This window comes from Lineus longissimus, chromosome 3 (assembly GCF_910592395.1).
Source record: "Lineus longissimus chromosome 3, tnLinLong1.2, whole genome shotgun sequence".
Taxonomy (NCBI): domain Eukaryota; kingdom Metazoa; phylum Nemertea; class Pilidiophora; order Heteronemertea; family Lineidae; genus Lineus; species Lineus longissimus.
Window position 1 is genome coordinate 676,690 of NC_088310.1, and position 22,592 is coordinate 699,281.

The 22,592-nt window shown below is 39.9% G+C and overlaps 1 protein-coding gene across 6 annotated transcripts in view; it reads left to right on the forward strand.

Annotated features, from left to right (window-relative positions):
• The window catches only part of LOC135485169 (ALK tyrosine kinase receptor-like), a 71,505-nt gene that overhangs the window by 24,784 nt on the left and 24,129 nt on the right, over positions 1 to 22,592 (forward strand). The gene's annotated exons all lie outside the window — the stretch shown is intronic.

A 22,592-nucleotide genomic window follows, 5' to 3' on the forward strand; every position in this document is an offset into this window, starting at 1 on the left:
CATTGGTTGGTCCCTCTTCACCCCTTTTATTTATCGACACACAATGTTATGCGTGGTGGCTTCGTATCCTGATGCTCACCTGTTTGCGATGAAGTTGTTCAAACTTTCAAATCGCTTCTCATTGATTTGATATTGGTATTGTGATTGTTAGTATGACTTGCTGTCAACGTTTGGGTTCAGGATTATTGATTCAAAATACAACTACTACGCATTTCTCTTGTAAGCCTCCTCGATCCCCGATCCTCCATGGAATTCACTTCTCAACTATACCTGGGATCAACATAACAAAGATTAAGAGTCACCCTGACATTTATACAGTAAGCTGTAAATCTAAGTACATGAAAATCCGCAATCAAACATGAAACAGTCGGTAAGTTAAAGGCGTGGATTGTTCATACATATTGTAAACACATATCTCATGGCAAGAAGAAATTAAAATGGTCATATTTAGGTAACTAGACATTCCAGCGCAAAGGAAATTGGCTTGTTGTTTAGCATTTCTTTGTCGGTGTACACAATAACATTCAAAATCATGTTCATAGTAATGAAGAAATGAAGATGAAAGAGCGATTCATTTGGGGTTGTAAATCACAGTTGCTTAATACCCCGATGGGATCAATCAAATGTTGTCGTAATTCACTAATTAGAAACTTTGATTGGAAATAAAAATTTGATGTGCACTTTTAGTGCAGTTATTTATTCTCCATCAAGAAAACTCTCCAAGAAGTATGACACTACAAAGACGTGTAAGCATTGGTCGAATGGCGTCTGAAGCTGCACTGACCACTTAGATGGGATCTTTCGTTTTCCCCATCCCTAGTACAGGCACCGGGATCATCTCATTTCAAAGGATGAGGAAGTTATGAGATTGAACTGATATTGGCTTTTGACTTCCGCGACCTGACCTGTCGGCATATGTGGGCCACCAGTCCTTCAGCAGGTTTCTTTCAGACTGTATCCTTTGTATATGCTAGCGAGATACAAACCTGCTTACTTCTTCATTGAATTTAATTGACCCCAAGATACCCGTAATTGTGGCTCTCCAGTAAATAAATCTTCTTGATGGCCGACAGTGGTTTCCGTCAGGAGGTGATTAAATTTTAATAAAGAAATAAAAACTGATCTGCAGTGTAAGAATAGATGCTCTTGTTATCCGGGGATTAATTTCACATGATCGCGAGCCATTAAATGAGAATTGCTCAGTTGATTCTGCCTTGAGATTACCGATGTGGTGATATTGGCTGACGTATGCCTAAATCAAACAAATGTGACTTCTCAGTTTTACATCAAGCTACATGGCCGCCAGAAACAGTCGAGAAAACCCCCTCAATTAATGCAGTTATTTCTTTGATTGGAGACAAACTCTCAATTGGTAAGTTTGAAAGCTCTTTAAAAAAGGTTTTTGCCCTTTACTTTGTCATTGTTTTATGATGACGATATGATGGCTTGTATTGCATTTAAGGAGTTGATTCTGCTCCAAACCTTATGATGTCAACACTATTGAGGTTTCTTGACCTTTAACAAAGACTAGACATCCAGTTATAAATGGGCCTGAGGCCATTTCATTCAGTCTCCAGTTGTTTGAACGGAGGTCGGGGCGAACACAGTGACGACGTGGTTGGACTGATTGACTTCTGGTGAGAGTTGTGGGTTCAAATCTCTTCTGAGGCACTTTATATTTAGAGTTCCAAGATTGAGTGGGGCCTGAGTAGCTTGCTCCTTAATATCCCTTCGCCAGCGCTGAATGAGCAGCGCATCTGAGTTCAACTGGAAGGTTTCAGATTAGACCTTGTCTAAAGTGTGAATCAGTTGACACCTCTACCGCCGTTGATATCAGAATATAAACTCAAACGTTTACTCTAGTAAATTTGGCTAAACTTGTAAAAATGTCATCAAAAATACGATCAAAATCACCACTTCGCCGGATGTAACTCCGATGGCCAGTTTCAGCTTCCACGTGCACAGAGCCTCACGACAATTAGCAGTTAAGCCGGTCAATCAAACTGATTGCGAAGAGTCATCTGAACCCACTCGACGATGATGATCCTGAAAGAAAAGTCGCTTCGAATCGAAAAAGGCGTATAAGATCCTGCATCGAGGAATTCATTTCTTTGCTTCCGCTGGTTGGGTATTAGGTTACTTTATTGAAAGAAGGAGCCGTATGGGAATATGTCATCGCAAGCCGTGCCATTCATCGTCTTCAATAGGGATCAAGTTTTGGAGCACAAAAATGGGGAAGGACACGTGAAGCAATATGAAGAACTGAATGAAAATAGTCAGAGTGTCTGTAAAGTTTCTGTGCTTTGTTTGAGCAGGAGAATTCGTAAGAAATATCATTCATTCTCTAATCAATATTTTATTGTCATTTGGTTCTTTCTTTCCAAAAGTCATTTTAGAGAAGTTTGATGCTTTTGAAAGGGTTTGTCAAAACGTGGTCATGAATCTCGCAGCATGAGAAACTGAGAATGGGCTGTGGGAGAGACGCAATGGAATCAAGGACGCCTGTCATCTCTGCGATACCGGGTTCGACTCCCGTTGCTCCCAGTATACTCATGTGATAGAGAGAACGGGTCTCTTCAAATAAATAGGTTTCCACCGGGAAAGCGACCCAATATTGTCGAAAGACCAATTAATATGCTTCGTAAGCTGCTTCACGTGGCAGATCATACGACGATCGTTACGACTCAAAAGGTCAAAATCGTTTACCGGAGCCAGACACACCCCCCCCCCCCCCCAAACCTCGAAACATGATGACTCTGTTGTTTAATTCAGCGATTGCGAAGCCTCTGAAGTTAGGAGAACAGGAAAACACTGGCCAGACCATTATTGGGTGAACCAATCGGGACATTGACATTCATAAGTCTTCATGAAATAGTCCTCAAAACGCAAAAGGTGTGGTGCAGGTAATTGGTATTTTGGTTCCATTTCCAAAGCCCCAAATGTATCATGCTCAGTTGTGACATTATGATATTCTTTCAAGAAAACCTTTCTTTGCCCTGCTAAGTACCCTACTCGTAATACAATACTTATCCTCATTACAAAGACAAACGAGCAGAAAACAGCATCTATTTGTTTGACATGTTTGAGGAAAGTACCTCATTAAATGGATTCGATTCATAAAAAGGAACTGAACTATATCATAACCACTTAGATTTATTTCAAGAAGTGAAATTGACTTGGTTTATGTTGTGTATTAGACTACATTAAGTGCAAGTTGGCATGAAGTGCCTTCAGTGAGATTCACCCAGGCTTAATGACGTTAGATGTGTATTTTACAAGAGAAGCAAGCAATATTCTATAGATTATTCTGCCAAACGGAGGATGAAACCTGACCATGTAGCTCTTTTTAGACGGTCGTCGGGCATGTCAAGTATAAGAGGCAATTTAGCTTTTTTATGAGTCTCCAATTTCATCCCATAAAATATACTCTAATTGCATTTTACAAAAATGACAAAACTAAACAATTTTCAATGCATTTTACCCAAAAAGCTAAACAATTTGCATTTCAAACTTCTCTTGTTAGACGAAATTAAGAAGAACAGGCTTTCTCAGGCACAAAGGGTTCTCAGTTTTGGTTATGAATAACTTAGTTGCCTGTTGGCACAGCAATGACCTGGTTTCTATATTAGAGCCTTTTTGAGACTCTTTAAGTCAATGGTGAATCCTCCGACTTCTTCCAACCTTTGAACGAAGTTTGTGTCTAACCACTCATCTCACAAGTTCAAAATGGATGAAAAGTAATGAAATGGTGTTGTGAAGGAAATAACTATTACTTCACCATGGTGTCACTTGTGAAATCATCATCATCATCATGTCCCGCAGCTGTTAGGCCATTGGGACGACGCTGCATGCATGACTACTTGGCACCATAGGAATCGGTCCTCTGCAAGGCGGATCAGGTCCTCTGTTCTACGTCCTGTCCAATCTTTTATGTCATCCATCCAGATCCTCTTTGGGCGCCCTCGCTTTCGCTTGTGAATTACTTCAGGTAAATAGCTATGATCCTGTCCTATGAGGTGATGCATCAACAAAGTGCATTGGACATACATTATGGACGTAATAGTTGTTACTTAACGTAGTGGTGGCAGATTGATACGGTTTTTCTAGTACTCTGTTTTGCCTTCACCCTATTTTTCTTCAATTCTGCCTTACATTGAGCCACATTCCATAAAGAACAGCCTGTGTGGAATTGTGTGAAGCCTAATTTGTCATGGCAGTAATCCCTCCGCCCCGTTAACTATAGATGTGGTATCTGAAAACAAGCTATCAATTATATACCAGTGACAGCAAGGTGCCCTCGTGATAGAACACGCATCTTCATTGCTGGAGTCTTGCGGAGATTCCCTCATGGCATGTATCATATGGAGACTCGGCCACTTTGAGAACACGGGTTGGGTGGTTTCTGTGACACGTAATTGTCAGGTTGGTTGGTGGTAATGATCAGGTATTGACTTCAGGTGACGAAGATGCTTCAAGTGTTCGTGATCAGATTATCTGAGTGTTGACGTAGTTTGTGTTTTGGGGTGTATGCTGACTTGATAATCCTCTTTTTGGTGATTTCCAACCGGGTTTTCAAACGAAAACCAGTTCTTAAATAACCGAAATTGACCGAGAGTTTGTTCGTTTAGGCGGTTAGTCTAGAGATTTATGGGTCTATGGTATGTCCACTGAAGGTGTTTCCTTTCAACATAAGGCTCAATCCAGTTCATGGTATAGCTACTGAAGGTGCAATTCAAAAACCCAACAGCCGGATGTAGTTCCACTCTGCCACCGATCTACCCCAACTTTATACTTGACACAAGACTCATTCTGTTGAGTACATCAACAACTAGTCTTACTACGTTTTGAAAATTTCAGACTTCTAAATCAAATGATTACTTGCTACAACAGATGTTAGTCATATTTCGGGGGGGGGGGTAAAGGCAACTGGGTGTTCGAAGTGATACAAACATTGCATGACAATTTCTCATCAAAACTATAAAACTTCGGTCCTTTTTGCTTCATGGCATGTTTGGCTTCCATGATTGGCTTTTACTGAGCTTCCTAGGGTGTCTTTTATCATTGCTTTTACCTGACACATCCCACGCTGCGCCGGGCTACCAGCGACAATTTTCGGTGTCAGACCTCTTGATTCAGTCCATTAGTACAGTATGATGCAACAAGAAGAACTGAGGGAGTTCAGAAACGGCAGAAGTTCAAGTTCAGAAACGGCATCATCAGTTTTGATGGAAATATTTTCGGTTGCTGATACTGAAACATCCACTATAAACATTTGTGTTTGCTTTTCCATTTGCGTTAGAGTCCAAAGGTTAAGTGAAGGAGTAACAGCTGCTACTTTAAACATGCCTGGCTCTGGGCGATACCGTAGCGCTTAGAGTTAGGATGTTGTCAATGGAAGGCGTAATCCAAGCACACTCTCATCAACTATTACCTAATGAATTGTGTTGATTTGCTGGTCATGCCTCATCATGCCTCCATTACAGGACCAATTAAACAATGACACGTGTAGCGCCCTCTTATCAATATAAACACATGATCGCCGAGAATGACACTGCATAAATGCGCCCGATAGCAAACACACCAATGCCCTGATATGTATTTTGTGCATTCTTCATGAGATTGGAAGGCCTGAACCCGGAGGCTGGTAGCGGCCAACTTTGATAGGATGATGCTCAGGAGTAGTTCGGAAGACATTGGGAACACGGAAGTTAATGATGGTAGTTTATCATTAGCTTGTGATGTTTGAGGGTAACGAAGGCTCGCCGTGTTACCAGAGATAAAAATGATTGGTTTCCTTTGCAGGATTTGCTCCTCTTGGAATTCGACCCATGCTAATTGTTTTCTAGCGAGTTTGTTAGTTGTGCGTACTTGTACCCATAGCCTCGCAGGTCTTGAATGTTAATGCATTGAATAGCATTGGTGGGATTAGTTTTTGTTCCGTGTGGTGTTTTGACGGATTTCAAAATTTCTTTTTCCAATCGAAAAAAGATTTCTAACCTTTTCATTTTTGTAAATCACATTTCTTGCAGTACGAAGCAGAACTTTATCATTTGACTCTTAGTGTTTTCTAAATATCATAGAACGATGATTGAACAATTGAACGGGTATTGAACATACAGGAGAAATATCCTGGTTAATTTCTAACCAAATATTTGCTATCCTGTTTACTCGAGTGTATTAGATTACATCTAACAGCTTCAGAAAACATCCTGTGATTATGTGCCTTGACTCGATTAAACCAATATAATTCTTGAGTTCTCTTTCTGAATTTTTCAGAAGTTTGATATATGTTGACTCTTTCACTTACTGAGCTTTCCAAATTAAGTTTTTGAAACATCAGAATTGCGACCAATGAAACCAAAATAGCTTGGTTGGGTGATCTGTGTTGCCTTAGACGAGTTGAGCTGGTTGTGACATTGATTCATATGGTATTGAGATTGAGTAAAGATGAGTGCAAGTACGAACAAGTACATCAATGGCATTTGATGCTTCAAATGGACAAGAAATACAATTTCATGAAGCACCTTCATTTGATCAAATCTGCCATCATAAAAACAAACCTGAACAGCAAATTTGAAAAGGTAAAAAATTAGAATTTTGCATTAAGTTTTTTGTGACTCGGCATTCAAACCCGGTTTCCATTTGTGCACCTGTACTCAAAACTCTCGTATCTTTCTGCTTCAGTCATTATTACAATTTTACAACTACGCACGTCTCGGCATCGAAATCATAGCAAAGCATTGGCACTCCTTGCAAAGGTGCCATCAGTACCATAATTCTCCAAAATGAGCTGCGTGTAACTTCCAACTTGAATTCAAATTTGAACCCATGATCGACTCATTTTAATTGCATCTCACATGGTTGTGGAGCGAAGTTTTAATGAAATGTACCATTTTGCATTCGGGTAATGTCTCCTTGCTGACAGGAGGTGTGACATCCCAGCGTAATCGCGGCGACACACCTGTGTCATCCGTTGATGATGTTCATAATTAGCTCATTTTCAGCTCATCTGGGCTCATTTTACTCAAGTTTGTTCTGTCGTGTGATTTCAAAAGCTTGCAGTATATTTGTGCATTTCTTGCCTTTTGCTTTACATTCTCGTCAAGTTTTATCTCAACAAGAAGTTACATGTAAGACAAGGAATAACGAGGAATAGGTTCTGTGTACATCGTTGTACATGTATGTACATAGCCTTGTATTCACTGTTTAGCTTACAAATCGCCCTCATTCGATTGTCATGTCCCTCTCCCTAGATTAATGAAACCCAACCCCCCTGGATCATTGGGTCAGAGTCCTTCAGGTGTGAGAATGTCAGATCGTGCGCAGTGGATCAACCTATATGGCTATATGGAGAAACATGCTTGGCATGAAAATGAAGAGAGTTGCTATTGTCTATAGTTCAACTCATTAACCAATCACCTTGTTTACAATTTTCAAAAAGGAATCGTATGGTCAGTACATTGAATGGGACATTGCAATTCTGTGTGTGGTATGGACATCATTATAGTTGTGTTTAGGCTTTATCCTGAATCCCAATTTTTCATTGATACGCACATGTGTTTGAGAAGTCCATTGAAATGCGGATGAATCAAAAACTTAAGTTTTTCAAATGCTGATAATTGTCATTCATCTTTTGCTGCGGAATTGAAATCAGCAAACGCATGTTTCAAAGATTGCGCATCACTATTCGTGTAATTATCCTCATTCTAATAATGATGCAAAATAGCTCTCATTTGCTGCAAGAATGCTGCGCTTCTCACAAGCTTCGACACCAATTGGTCGCTCGCATGATTTTGCTGCCGTTTCTGAGTCAAAAGACTCGCAATGGTCTCGATCAAAGCGTGAATTCAATTATGTCGGCGTATCTCTTGGTATTTCTCTCTAAGTTCTCAAACCCACAAAGGTACGCAGTAATCCCAATCCAGTATTGGAACGTTCTTGCGTCATCTGCACCTGAAAGAAACACAAGCCTTTGATCTGTAATTGCGATTGAAAAACCTTAAGAATTAACACTTTGCATTGAGGAGAATTTCAAGATGCTTGACAAATTATTTTCTTTTCCATTTGCGCGGATTCCTTCTCATGGTTTCTGTGAGTGTTTCTTGTGTGTTTGTGATCTAAGGATTAATAGGGTGTGAATGTGACGGATGTGTCAACGAAAGAAGTCGCATCGTAAAGAAGCGTTTTTGTCGGATATGCCGCATTCCCTATGTTCTGACATGTCAGTGTTGGTCCGACATATTCCTCTGGGTTCGATGACTTCACACTTCTGTTCACAGTGTCGCATATTATCATCGCCTCCGTCCTGCACGTATCATAGACGACAGCCCTGTATCATAGATTCTGATGATGCAGAGAGTTTTTGGTTGTTCACTTTTCCTTTGACCCATTCTCTAAGAATCAAGTGTTCAGATATAATAAATTCATTTTAGACAACTTAGATCTCTAAACCAGCACTCCTTTCAAATTACCAGCCAGTGAACCCTGATTATTGGCGAATGAGGATTTTACAATTGATATTATCAAACCTAACCATGTTGTTTTAAGAATTACAACCTTAGGGCAATGCGGAGTTCCCCATCCCTACATTATTCAGCCTTGGAAATGTAATCGTATAATCAAAATCCTCATTTGCATTTTTCCAACCCAAAAATACCATCTTTTTCAATCTTAATCACTTTAATTTCACTGCATCTGGCCTAGAGGCTTACATTGAGCGTTAATCAGAATGAAATTAATTTAACATTGTCTCTCACATATTCTTCCTTTTCTTCTTCTAGGTACGTATGAAAATAGAAAAATCTAAATGAAGTAAGGTAGGGCTGGGCACCGCGGGGTTCAGATATAGAGTCCTTTTCAGAGCTACCAGATAAATATTGGTGATGAAAAAAAGTCTGCTGAGAGTTAATTTCTTGTGTTAAGTGAGAACTGTCTAGAGATAATTAACGATGATTACCGTAGAGTTCCTGAGAAGATGGAGGTTCTCAGTTAAATCGGAAAATAAACAAATATTCTCCTATTTCACACTATTCCACACCCTCTCCACTGAAAGTCTGTAAACTTCAGCAGTCCACGGCCAGTATCATTCGAAGACACCAACATGAGTGGGGATCACTAAAAACGATTTGTCAAATTCACATCACATGACTACTTTCACTGTCTTGCTATCTTTTGAATTCAGGGACGGTCTATGAAGAATATCATTTAAGTCAAACTAAGGGATCAAAAAACGTTACTTTACCTCGAGTAACCATACACCATACGTGCTTTCCAGACATCTAGACCTGAAGTCGCTGTGGGTTGCTTTTATAAATGCAGAGAAACTTGATTCTAGTCTGCATGGAATACATTTGGAGAAATAATATCCACTCAAATGCAGAATCGTCATTCTTTTGTCTGTGTTTTACTGTAGTTGATTGATTGCACTCGATTTCTTTAATGTATATTTTCATTTTCCCTGTGTTTAATTTCAAGGAATCCTGTATGAGAAATCTAGAAGTCATTCATCACAACACAAGCATCAGAACTAAGCTATTTTAGACGAACTGGGCATTGTCGAGATTTATATCGTGATTTGAATGGAAAGTCATATTGTTTGATATCAGATGTAAAAAAGGACTTTTACTTAGGAATCATCTCCAAACTAAAAATAAATTTGATTTCAAAGAGAGCATAAAAAATAGGCTTCACGATTTCCATTTCGTCTGTGGTTACTCATACTAGTATATACAGGCTGAAGGTGTATTGGTTTGGGGGAGGTGCCACCTGTTTCAGATCCAGTCGGCTCCAGGCATGAATCGTTCCCGATGAAACCTTACAGCTTGCTCTTTATGCACCTTAAGAGTTGTGTTGTTTCCACATTACCTAAACCCATGTCCGATACACTTTGAGTTGACCACTTAGCAGTGCCAAAACGTCTTTTATCAGAAATCATGTCAAGGATCATTCTACTTCCTACAGTTCATTCTGTCCGTTGAATCGAAATCTTCTAGTATCAATAGAACGAATCGTCTATCATCCGGCAACACTGCCCTAATCATGCCGCCTTTTGTAGGACTTCCATCTCTTGTGCTGCGTAGTACAATCCATTGACATTATGCTCATCTCCAGCAGATTTGAAGCTCCATTACACTTTCAGAAGTTACCGCTCTCTTGGGTTGCCTTTCCGAGACCTCATTGTCAGGGAACACTAGCCTCAACACTAGCCAATTTGTAATGCTTTATAAAGAATACAAAAGCCATGACACTTCACGACCGTTAAATGTCATCGGCGGCCATCTTGCACCCGAGCAAATAAAAGGATGCGGCGTGACGTCCCAGTTGGCTAATTTTCATCACTTGCTTTTTTTTCTTTTTTGATGATTCAATTCGGAGTTGCTGCAATTAGGCTTAAATGATTCTTTGAGGCATTTTACAGCAAAAAGCTTCTCATTGAGTTCAGCATCTTAGTGTTGGGATCAAGCCCTTCAAGCTGCAGTACAGTCGGCTTTGACTTAGTGAACAAAGTGTTCTTCACCTCTGTCGTTTTAAACTTGAGGTTGTCTTTTAATGTTCTATAACTGTTCGCCTTCGTCACTTAATATGTTTATCTGTAAATCCTTTCTGTTGTTTTTCATCTTTAAGTCTTAGAAAAAAGTCATGGACGGTTGCAGTACACCAGAATTTGGATCTTGGCTCTGAGAGCATCATCGGAACGTGCGGAGGAAGTATAAGAATATTTAATTGCATAAAGAGTGGGTTATAGAAACAAGACAAGTTCCTCAATCTCATCTAATTATCTGTCAATAATATTATTGTGCACTCACATTCCGAACCTTGCTGTTCTTCACGACATAGTCTTTTCGACATACATGTATGTAGTAGTAAACACTGAGATTACATTTGTGTTATATATTTACTGTGAACTTTGTGAAGGTTTTCTGTGCCTCCTGGTTTCAGTGACTTACAGTGCCTTCATCTATTGAAGTGGATGTAAAAGAGTGCTGGTCCTGTCTCATCCAAGTAAAATCTTTGGACCACCAATACCGAAAGGAGCAGGACGTCCCGTTATCTGATTAGGTGGCCATATCAACATGTTATAAAGAGTATTTGTCCTGTCCTCTTCATTGGAAACCCTGTGGACCACCAATATTACCAAGAGAAGTTCCGTTATATGATCAAGTAGCCACATTAACAAGTTATAAAGAGGATTGGTCCGGTCGTCTTCATTGTAAACCCTATAGACCAGCCATCAGATCAAAGTCTCATCATGTAACCCAGGGGAATGGGAGGTTTCTGGCTCTAATTTAGCCAGATCTAACAGATTACTGTCGTAATCAGACTGACGTGGACTTCGTCAAGGTACTAATTCGATTTCGAACAAGAATAATTTCGGACTTGCAGCGTTTATACTTCGTCGTTCACTCAATCTTGATGGAGCTAAAACCTCAAGAAAGTGAGCGTCTCAACAAGATGATTGGTATTTGTAAAGGTCAATCCCTCCAATTGATTCAACTCTATTGCAATATTCAGCTTGTCCATCCGGAATCTGAATTCTTACAAGTAATGAGACGATTTCACCATCTTGTTCGCAAAACATCCTTTCATTTTCCTCTGATTGTATACCCATTCCCCAATGTCTTGATTCATTATCAGACGTACTATCAAACTTAGAGATGTGACAGATATAAAGGATCTAATGCCCCTATCTTGTTTATGTAATATCCAAGGTCACTTACTACAACTTCTGTTAAGATGCGTTCAAGGACGGAAAAATGACAGCGTTACATGAATCTGTGGGATAATTATGGATTCTGATAGATGCGTAGTCGGCCATTAAATGAATCATTATTATGACAGTCCCCGTCACCTCGATGTGATCATGTAGTCTCATCCCGACACGATTCCGTGAAACTTACCGACAGCCAAATTGAGATTGTCATGTTATCAATTTTCCGCGTTGAAATTTGTTTAGGAAGTTTAATTATTATAAAGTGATTGGCCAACCCCATGCTCTGTCAGAACGCTAGTTGGCCAAACTTACTTCGAATCTGACAGCGCGACTTCGATGCCGACAGCGGTGATTTAATTGCAGAATAATTAAGAATTGATTTCTGCCGTCTCGTAATGAAGCTTGGGCACAAAAACCACGCTCCTGGTTATTACGTGGATTGTTTAGGAGAGGGGGTGCAGCTTTTGATCTCGGACAAAATTTTATTGATTTTTCTCTCGGCTTCTGTGATGAAAATTCACTATTCTATACATTTGATTATCTAGCGCTGTTTGATTCCAACTTCAGACTTAATACTTGTGATGGGTCACTTCAATTATAATGACACTTAGTTGTCTTCGGTACCGTTTGGCCCTGCTTCTTTAATTCGTTTTGAGGTGGGCTGTCAAAGTGGTTCGGAAAGGTCAAGAATGCCGGACGGCCGTATCTTTCTTTATGAGGTTAGGTTTACTTATAGGGACGGCACAAAGAAGTACCAATGCGACTCACTTCGATTGACCAAGCCTGGAACTAGCTGTAGGCAGAACCTTGGCTTGCGTAGTTCGGCAAGTCCTTTGTTCCAGGTAGACACGTCAAGAAAACGGGAGGATTTCCTCTAATTCATCTCATCTGTCACCTATTATAGTGAGAACCAGGTATTTCAGCAGGTAGAACACCTCACTTCATATCAAGTTGGACTAGAATCCTGGTACGTTATAGTACTGCCGTTCTGTCAAAAACGCAATGGTGATTCAACACAACTTATGTTAAAATGATGCTTTCATGCTAAAACTATGTCATCAAAGGTTATGTGAAAGTGTAACAAGTACTTACACTACCAAAATTTCTTAAATTTATGCGATTAACTTCTTTGAAACTCTAGAAAACGGAAATACAGAGCAGGGAAGTTATAAATAAGCAAAAAAACATCTGAGGATCCAAAGGTGATTCTCCATCTTACTTCCAGTAAGTTTGATTCATAGCGCTTCCTCGTATCGCTTCCCTCTCATCCTGTCAAAAAGGAAGCTATGAACTTGTAAATTATGTCTTTACGTGTTGATTTGTAATGTTTTCAAGGAAGTGCCAGTAAACAGGCTATCTATTTGAAAAGTAAATACTGGCATCTTCTTTATAATGTATCAAACACTTCCTGTTGTGATCAAGCTCTTTGTATGAGACATAAGCAACGTGGAAGAAGGTGGATATGACGAGTGACCTTATGACAGGTAGTCTAGACCAGCAAGGCATCCACTCCCCAAATTTTTCGCCAAAAACAGAAGGTGCCATTGGCAGTTAACCTTTACAAAAAACAGAACCCCATTCGGGGGAGTGACTCTCCTTGTCACTTTGGCTACAGGGGATGCTGCATTTCTCCTGCCATTCACATTTACTCCTCAACAAACGTGGACTCAAACACATGGTATGATGTTTCTTCCTCTCATCATTGAGCTGGCATCAGCAGGTTGAACTGTTGTTTCTTTTTTAGACAAATAATGGACCGGAGTGACCAAAGGGTAGTCTGTGTTTAGTTACTTTCCACGACTTCTTCCTACTTCGGTTATTTGCCTGACGATTTCCCTCGCATGACCAAAAGTAATTTGAGGGGGCATTCCGTGCTTGCCCCCTACCCCACCATGTGCGTCAGGACTCGGAGTGCAATTACCCTTGTGGGTCTTCAATAATTACTACGGATTCCCAATCATCTCTTCTGCGTGTTAGACGTAGATGGTGAGAGAAGCAAGTCGAATGCTCTACGGGGAACACAAACAGGAGACATGAGGTCTACTTATCCAGTGGTTATTATGGTGCCTTTCATACCATGTTTTGATTTCTATGAAATAATATCAAAATGCAACCATTATCTTCAGCTTAACTATTTATTACCACGAAGAGCTGGACCAAGAGTATGTCAACATCAACATCTTTCAAGGAAAACGAAATAGTCCTAAGTCTATTGCTCATCTAAATTGCTTTATCATCTTTTCATGTATTACACTACATTCTAAAGTGCAATAAACAGAAGCCATACCCTGCTACCTTTAAAAGGGAATTGTCAGAACCCTGAATGCGATGATTCACGATGTGTCATTACTTCTATCGAGGGTTCCTGCAGCCTTGCTAAGGGATTGTGGATGCCCAGAACTGTTAATGTTTACTTTACGTCGCATCCTTAGGAGAGGGCCACAAATTATATTGGATGTTCCGTGGGTGTTACAATCACGCACATCAGATGGCAAATAAAATCAATGATATGGACATCTTCACCGTCTCGTTCAATGAAATCACATTCTGTTGTGGCGGTACGTTCATAGTATCAGGTAATAAATAGTCATTGTTGTCCCTTTCTACGAGTTTCCCGTCATTTCATTATTCCAACGAATCGGGGAACTCTGATTATGGCTCCGACTTCTGATGATTCATCCTGTCTTCTCCTTTGATTTTAATAAACAGCTCACACAGCAAACGGATGATAAAATCACGGTACTGCTTCAGTGCAGCGATTGGAGTTCCCTTGGTTATAAATGGTATACTTGCTTTTGATTATGATGGTACAGTGTTTGCCTCTCTTTCTAACATTGCCTGTTAGGGACAGAACAGCATTTTATCCAGACCCTACGTTCATACCACAAAGCTTGAGTTGTCCCCATCTCTTTAATCTTTTCTTGAATTTGTGAAGGAAGGAGAATAATGTGGAAATGAAACTAGAAAACAGAGGAACTTAAATAACAAAACAAAATAAACATAAAACTCATCTCTAATGTCGACAATCCACTCTTCAAACAATCCCAATTGAGAGAATTCAGTAATTGTTTAACCGGCGGTTATTCATTATGATATTTGGCCTATCCCGGCAGCAATCTTTAAATGTCTTGGGACAGATAAGTTTCAATTAGAGATGACACCGAAGATGATGCGAGATTCCTTAAGAGGATATCGGATGTCTTATGATTGGTAATGAAGTCAGCCATCTTGAGTTAGAGAAGATAGGAAAAGTTAGGTCAGGGGTCATAGCGGATCAGTTTCGTAATTCAAAAGTTATTAGATTGGGTAGTAAACCTATTGAAATGGAGATCATATCTTGAGTGATAAAGCAATTGCACGCTATTGTGTTATGAACATGCTTCCATTCCCGTTATGACATTCTTTGGTACAGAGTGGTTTCAGCTAGTAACTTGCCTTTCATGCGCAGCTCAGTTACATTATGCAATGGTGTCGAGATTATTTCTGCTCAAAATGAACAAACATCATCAATCCCAAAACTTTTTTGACTTTGAAATTTTTCAAAATTTTGAATTTTTTTTTGCTAACCCTTACCCTAACCCTCGATGTTTCTCATCATGAAGTTCATCATTTTGACAATTCCTACAGTAATTGGTGCAGAAAGGTACCTGGGCTGGAAAGTGAAGTTGGTTTGTATCTCTAGGCATATAGATGTTTGGTATTGATTATTTTTGCATTTGTGACGTACACAGTAGGCATAAGTAGATAAGACAACGTTGGAATTATTGTTTATGTTGTTCATTATCATGTTTGTTTAACCTTTGGTGGTTGATGACAGACTGATCACTGTGTACTAAGCCAGTTCATGCAAAGACTGATAGACTTAGATTCAGCCGTAACTCCACGGCCCTAAATGTTAGATCCTCGCTGGTTTTGATATGGCATGCATATTTGAGTTACACTGTACACACAAGTGTCACTTTATCAACATCCATAGACCTGTTTTTCAGCGGCCAAACGATGTAGAGGAAGGCAGACTTCCCTGTCAGTGAAGCCTCTCCAGTGGCATGTATTTATGCCTTGTGGTTCAAGATTACCTTTCTGGGATTATTTTCAGATGTGGACTATCTCTCTATGTCACACCAATAAGGGTTAACAATGACAACAGCAAGAACACCCTCTCAGCTTGACCCCGAAGATATGTCAACCAGCTTAACATGTGATGAATGACCATGAAAAGAATCGTCAAAAACCACTCCTAGCTCTTGTATCCCTCGTGATCGCAGAGTGAATCAGGATCATCAATTTCGCATGTTACAAGACAAGGCGGGCAGCTGGTAGTGAAGATCCAATTCTTTGCAACTTTCCGTCTTTCATGTTTAATCTACTGTCGATAGAAACACCATTGATTATTGAATGCTTGTTGATACCGTAAGATTGATACGTCTAATGTCTGACAAACTCAATACGAATATGTCGCATACAACTTCACCGTTAATGGTAGGTTGGGGGATTCTTTGTTCCGTTCACGACTTTCTTGTTGAGATTGACAAAAACGTAGCACTGCTGAATGGCGGACATGACAGGAATGTTGCGGAATATTGACAACATTGTTAAAATCTCCTCCTCCGCTCGAGCACACGAACGATTTATCACTGAAAAAATTAAACTAGAAATGTATTTTAAAAAGCACCCACAGAATCATTAATTAAAATGTTAAAATTGTCCTTAACAAATGAATATATGACGAAAAAAATTTCATTTTCTCCATCTTCTCTCCAGTTAGTAGCTTCCTCTTTCCCCCTAGGTAAACTTGTGATGTCCTTCTGTAACTGTGTCTCTAAAACGGCTTATCAAGTTCCATCATCCCCCTCAAATTGGCTCCTGCTTGACTTCTATCTTGTCTCCCTCAAAAACAAGTTAATACAATATTTCAATTAGTTTAAAATTTGATTTGACATAACTCAATTGATTCCTTGCACAAACAGTTTGGTAGCGTCTACCGTTTGATCGGGCGGCTGGTGATTGCACAATTAGTTAGTGGCAGGTTGCTGTTTGTCGTTATTTCCACTGCGCTTTCTTGACAAAAAGAGAAGATTAAAGGACAGCTACTTTACTATGAGTGCCTCCTTGTAGGAGAGAAATGACTTCAAAAAAGGAGCTTGCTCATGGAAGGTTACTCTCGTCGTGCTATTATTTTGATGTCCAAATAAAAACATCGCTTTGAGAGAATTGCTCCATATTTGAGAAAACTTGCGACTTCACTCTTTCTTAATATAAGCCGACATCAACACTTGTGACATTGTGATGCGCCACTCATGCACTGAAGCTATGTGTCGCTTTCTGGACATTCCCGATGGTTGTTACACTACAGGGAGCATACGCAGACAGTGGGCGCCACAAGTCCACAAGCTCACAAGGAAAGAACCCACTGATACGCTGCCTTATGTGGAACCAAACATCTTTTGATATCTCCTGAGTGCACTTTGCACAAGTTCAAGGGTTTATCTCGACAGTGTCTTTCTTCGTTGTGTATCCATCACAGTCAGTAAAGTAAGCTATTGATCACATTACGTGCAGCACCTGTGCTTCCACTGTCACAGAAGAGTCAAGCATGCACCACGTGGCAGCATCACTTTTTCCTACTGATGTAAAGCAGCATCATCGTCAGATACCCTGCTGAAATAAAGGTGACATAATTGATCCTATCAGTTTGATAACCCCACACCTTCGAGCACGACTTCTTCCTCTCTTCCAATCTAGCTTTGCCTTCCTCTGTAAGAAAAGAAGCTAATTGAGCTTTGTGCTCTGGGTGTGACTTTCCTTGTTAAAAACAGCATCTTAATGAGTTAAATCAATGAACTATTATTGGAGAACTGAAGTTTTTGTCTTGCCAAAGATGGCAAGATGGAGGTTTCAGTTTAAAGCATAGTGCTAACTTGATTGGAAAAGTCCCTGTGACAAGCAGTATTTTTGTGCAGGTAACTGAATCAATATGTGCGTAAACCTTAGCACCCTCGTCCAGAACTTCAGACCAACACATGGCACGACAGTAACGTGTGCGAGGGGAGGAAGCTACGACTCACTCCGGTTTTTCGAGAATGTGGCACCCGGAGCACAGAGGTTTGGACATTCAGAAAAGTGACCAGCATGGCTGTCAACCTGAGCAGAATGAAGCTGATTCTCAATTACAATCAGAGCCAACAAGCGCAAAATGATTTCCTGAAAAAGCACACTTGACATGATATAATCCTAATCCTTTGACCAGGTCTATCTTAGGAGATCACCAAGAGCTAATCTTATTGTTCCAGTGATATCGTCTGTGTACTGGGCGATGTCAGGGTCATGCTGAAAATCATTTGCAAATACGAATGAGTTGACATGCGTTTAGCTAGAGAGGGTCAGGGTATCATTCCTAAAGGATGAGTACTGTTGTTGAAATTCAGACCTTTTGGCCATTCTGATATTTTTATCTCAAGCTAAATTGTCATTGAGATCAGCGAAGTAATCAAATTAATTGAGCGGTCATTGGCCAGATCAATGGATTTTACCTAGTGTTTTATTCTGTTGGTTTTTTTAATGTGGCCATTCAGTCAGAGTTGTTGAGGAGTGGTGCTAAACATCAAAAAGCCATCAACCAGATAACAAGGACATGGAGAGTGATATAGACTGGTCTTTTGTTGCTGCCTGTGTAAGTGGACTTCCTCCATGGGTTTTCAAGCAACTGATGTATTCTCTAAAAGAAATTTTGAGATGTAGTGATCTTAAAGGTTCTTAGCTCGGTTTTTGCCCTACAGTTGGTACCAGTAATACTTGTCATGAAAAATACCTGGGCGCCTCCTCGGACACCTGGGTCCACCCCTGTCATATGGAATGGATGGACCTTTGATATACTTTTGTTGAACTTGCAGAGATTTACTCAGTCAGTCGCCCCTCGGCCTTCGAGTGTTACCTTTAACTATTTTCCTGAAATAGTGATCTAAACTGCTAAGATTAGAGTATCCGACAAAACATGGTGCTCTTCCTTTCGTTTTTCAGTTTATTTTGTGATTCATCACAAATTCCCATGGTTAAGCCAACCTTCCGAACATCAAGTTTTTTCCACGTGTTTCGAATCTGATGAAATAGCCAGGTTTTAGTTAACAAACCATGGCAATGTGTTCTGGTAAGCGATGCCATAACTCCCCTTACCATGTGGTAACTGGAGCTAAATTCAATTGTTATCAGACAATTGAGTCTTCATGTCCATGAGTAGGCTGCTTGATATATCGTGAACTTCTTTTCGGCACTTTCTTGCTTTTTCTGTGGGAACGTTCCAATGGCTCCACTATGTTTTTCAGATTTGTTTGCTGATTTTTTGTTGCCTCGAGTTGTTTAGGCTGTAACAGCTTCAAATGTATCCCATGTGGAATTTACTCGAAATTCTTTTTGAGTTCTCGGATTCTTGGGACTCGTGGGAAGGTAAATGATGAGAAAGACACAACTGTCTACTGTTGTATTGCATAAGTGCTCATTTCTGAGCGATGCACCCTGTGCGATACTTAATGGAAACAACAGCATCATATTCTTGTATACCTTTACAAGTTGTCTTACAAGTAGGTGTACTGAACCAAATGATAACGTACCAGGATCCCCATATCAAGAACAAGGCCCTTATCTCTGACCAAGTACGATACACTTGTAGCGAGATTCCTTGTGATGTTTGTGTAGTAACCCAAGGCACTACCTATTACCATTGTATCGCCGACCCCAACTGCGTGGAATAACATACACGAAATTCATATAAATACAAAATTGTGATTATAAATGGAGAGCATCTCTGACCGAGGGTTAGAATCATAACAATCACAAGGAGAACCGTTTTAATGGATCCAGTTTGATGGATATGTTTGACCTTTGCTATCAGACATGTTGTGGCGGCGACTGATTTGGACAGGAATTAGCTTAGTTTGGCGAATGTCATATGTTGCCAATGTTTTGACTGGAACAATTTGCGAAATGAAATGAAAAACTGAAAAATTAATCATGTAATTTTTCGGCTAACCCTAACCATGAAAAAATTTCCAAGTCCAAAAAAATTTTTCACTGGTTTTTTTGTTTTCTGCTCAAAATGAACCAAAATCATCAGTCCCAAAACTTTTTGGACTTTGAACATTTTTCATAAATAAGAGTTCATATCTGCGAATCCTAAATATAGTCTCTGAAATCAGCTCGCTAAGGTATAGCACCTAAAGGGTAGCCCATGATCCTTCATGACTAGTTCTAGAGAGTGATGGTTACCAGGTGTTCATTGGCCAGCAATCACGACATTCAAAGATGTCAATTTTCGTGTCAAAGCAGTATGGTTGGGATCACCGGATTCGCGAGTGTTTGAAGTCTTATTGTGCTCCCATTAGTCGGAAAAATCATACTATCCCTAACATTTTGTCATTAGCAACTGGGAAAAATGGGTGCCCATATCGACAGATGGTCAGCAAAGGAAATATCTTTGATGAACTCCTCCTAATAGGACTGGAGCATTCGGAAGATCTTGAAGAATAAATATGGAAATAGAAGTTTGCAAATACATGTACTTGATTATAGATATTTGTTATTGTGCCAAACTACACTAGCTTTACTAACATGACTAAACTGAGAAATTAGCAAGTACCAAAATACTCCCAGCATTACTTGATGGAACCTATGCCAGTCATTCCTTGCCACTGGTATCACTCCTTGCACCACATGACTTGGGAAAGTTACAAAGTAAGTCGGATCAACGTTGTGGCTATTTTCAGAAAAAAGCAATACAGTTTAGAAAACTGCTTTCACTTCTTGTACAAAAGCATGGAAGACATGACGATGACAAAACATGACACGATCTGTACCTTGCAGAAAGTCAACATATCTAAAAAAAACTTATTTCATTGCCATTGCAAAAGCAGGGAAGACAGAGGACATCGCCTGATTGTGTAACTATTGATATCCGCCCATGCCATAATCCTAAATGCAAGCATGGCCAAACTTTAAGAAAAACCTACCACACTGAGCAACGATGTCCTCACAGGATATGCTACAATAGACATAAATTGGCAAGGAATACACAGATGTAATCAAGAGTCTCTTTATTTTATCTTTGATTCGCCGAGATTCATTAAATAAGTGGATATTTGTGTAATCATCTTCCCGAGGATGCTTTGCCTCAAAGATGTTGTGGTAACTTCGTTCATTTCCCTGCTGGTCAGACCGGCAGGTAGATTAGCGTCGTTCAGGTCTTCTTGGTGCATAGATGGTCCATCAATCAAACTGGCCTTCCGTGTTGGTTAGAAGTTAAAGTCAATGTCCCTCTTGTTCACCTTACTGTACACTAATCTTCCGTGTTGGTCAGTAAGATCTGTGTCCCTCTTGTTCACTGCACTGTGAACTGCCCTTCCTTGTTGGTCGGTAAAGTCAATGTCCCTCAAAGAGCATTGAATTTTGTAATTTCTTTCAGAGTAGTAAAATGCATATAATTCATCCAAAATTTAGATACGAACTGAAGGTTTAAAGGTGAATTTGACTCTATTTGACTGGCCTTAAACCTCTCGGGAACACACCAGGGGGAGGGCTATTTTCATGATGACTTTTCTTATTGACTAACTGTAGAGTTTTTCTATAATGTGACTGAATTAAACGACCCATCAAATCTTTTTCAGTACACCATAATGGTAAACTTTACAGCATCTAAGGGAATTCGCTGAAACGGTACACAGAGGCAGCTGGCAAAACCAACTAACATTTTTCAAAATGAAGAATGCGTCGTAAAAGTTCCAGCATCCAGCAGTCTCTGCAATTATCCTCATTAGTGAAATTAACTTTAATTAGGCCCACACAGTGGCACAATGATGATACCCTTTGATGCAGATGGAACCATATGAATGTCTTCCAAGCACCAAGCCATACCTTCTCCCTACCACATCGTGCTAATTGGCTTAATTTCAGAAACATGCGTAGGAGATATGCATCGCAATCTGATCTTTTTGGCTGAAATTCCTGAACATAACTACGTTATGTAATCAAAAATGAAATGAGAAACATGTTACATTGGGAGAGTTTGAGAGTTTCTGTTTGAGGGACAGGTCCCGACCTGGAGGTATTGGTTGCCCAGCAAACAGCGTGCGGGTGGAGCTAAAATGAAGGCCAAATCCAAGACAGCAGCTAATCGACTCTCGGAACGAAGTATTCAGTGCACTTGTTCACCTTGTAAAAACGTGCAGTAGATACGGTTCCAAACACACCATTCTAACTGAGATATCATTGATCTTCTCAAAGAATAATTCGATTACTAAAGTCAACAACTCACAGTACGACTAGAACATCTTCAAATCAACTATACACAGATCATCGACTGGACAAGTTTCCACGTTAGCCATGTTATACCTGGCGGTTGCTGTGATCAGGCGGATCCACTTGAACCATTGCTCTTTCTGCAGCTTCTGGGTGTTCTTGCTCTTGGCGATAGACTTTATCTGACAATATGAAGGAGTTGACTTCCATCCTTATGTCAGTAGCATTGCTAACTGTAGTTTTGATTGTCTGTGCTTTATCTGTCTCAAGTAATAAGAGTTCTACCTCTACTTTATCTGACACTTGGAATGATCAGTTATGTGCATTGTTTACTGCAGTCAAGAAAGTAGACTACTTGTACTTAGCTTCCTGTCAGTACATTGCCAACCAAACTCCTAAAAGACATAGTGAATTGTTTTCCCTTGATTTGATAACTCTAACTGTGCCGATTGAGTTGCAAATTGGCCTGTTCAGTTGTGTTTGTACTCAATAGTACATCAATATATCCTTAGCCGAAATTGGGAGGACATAAGTCTGTTCAATACAGCGATGTTGGTAAGGATCATAACCTCTGGATAGTGCAGTAACCAATAAATAC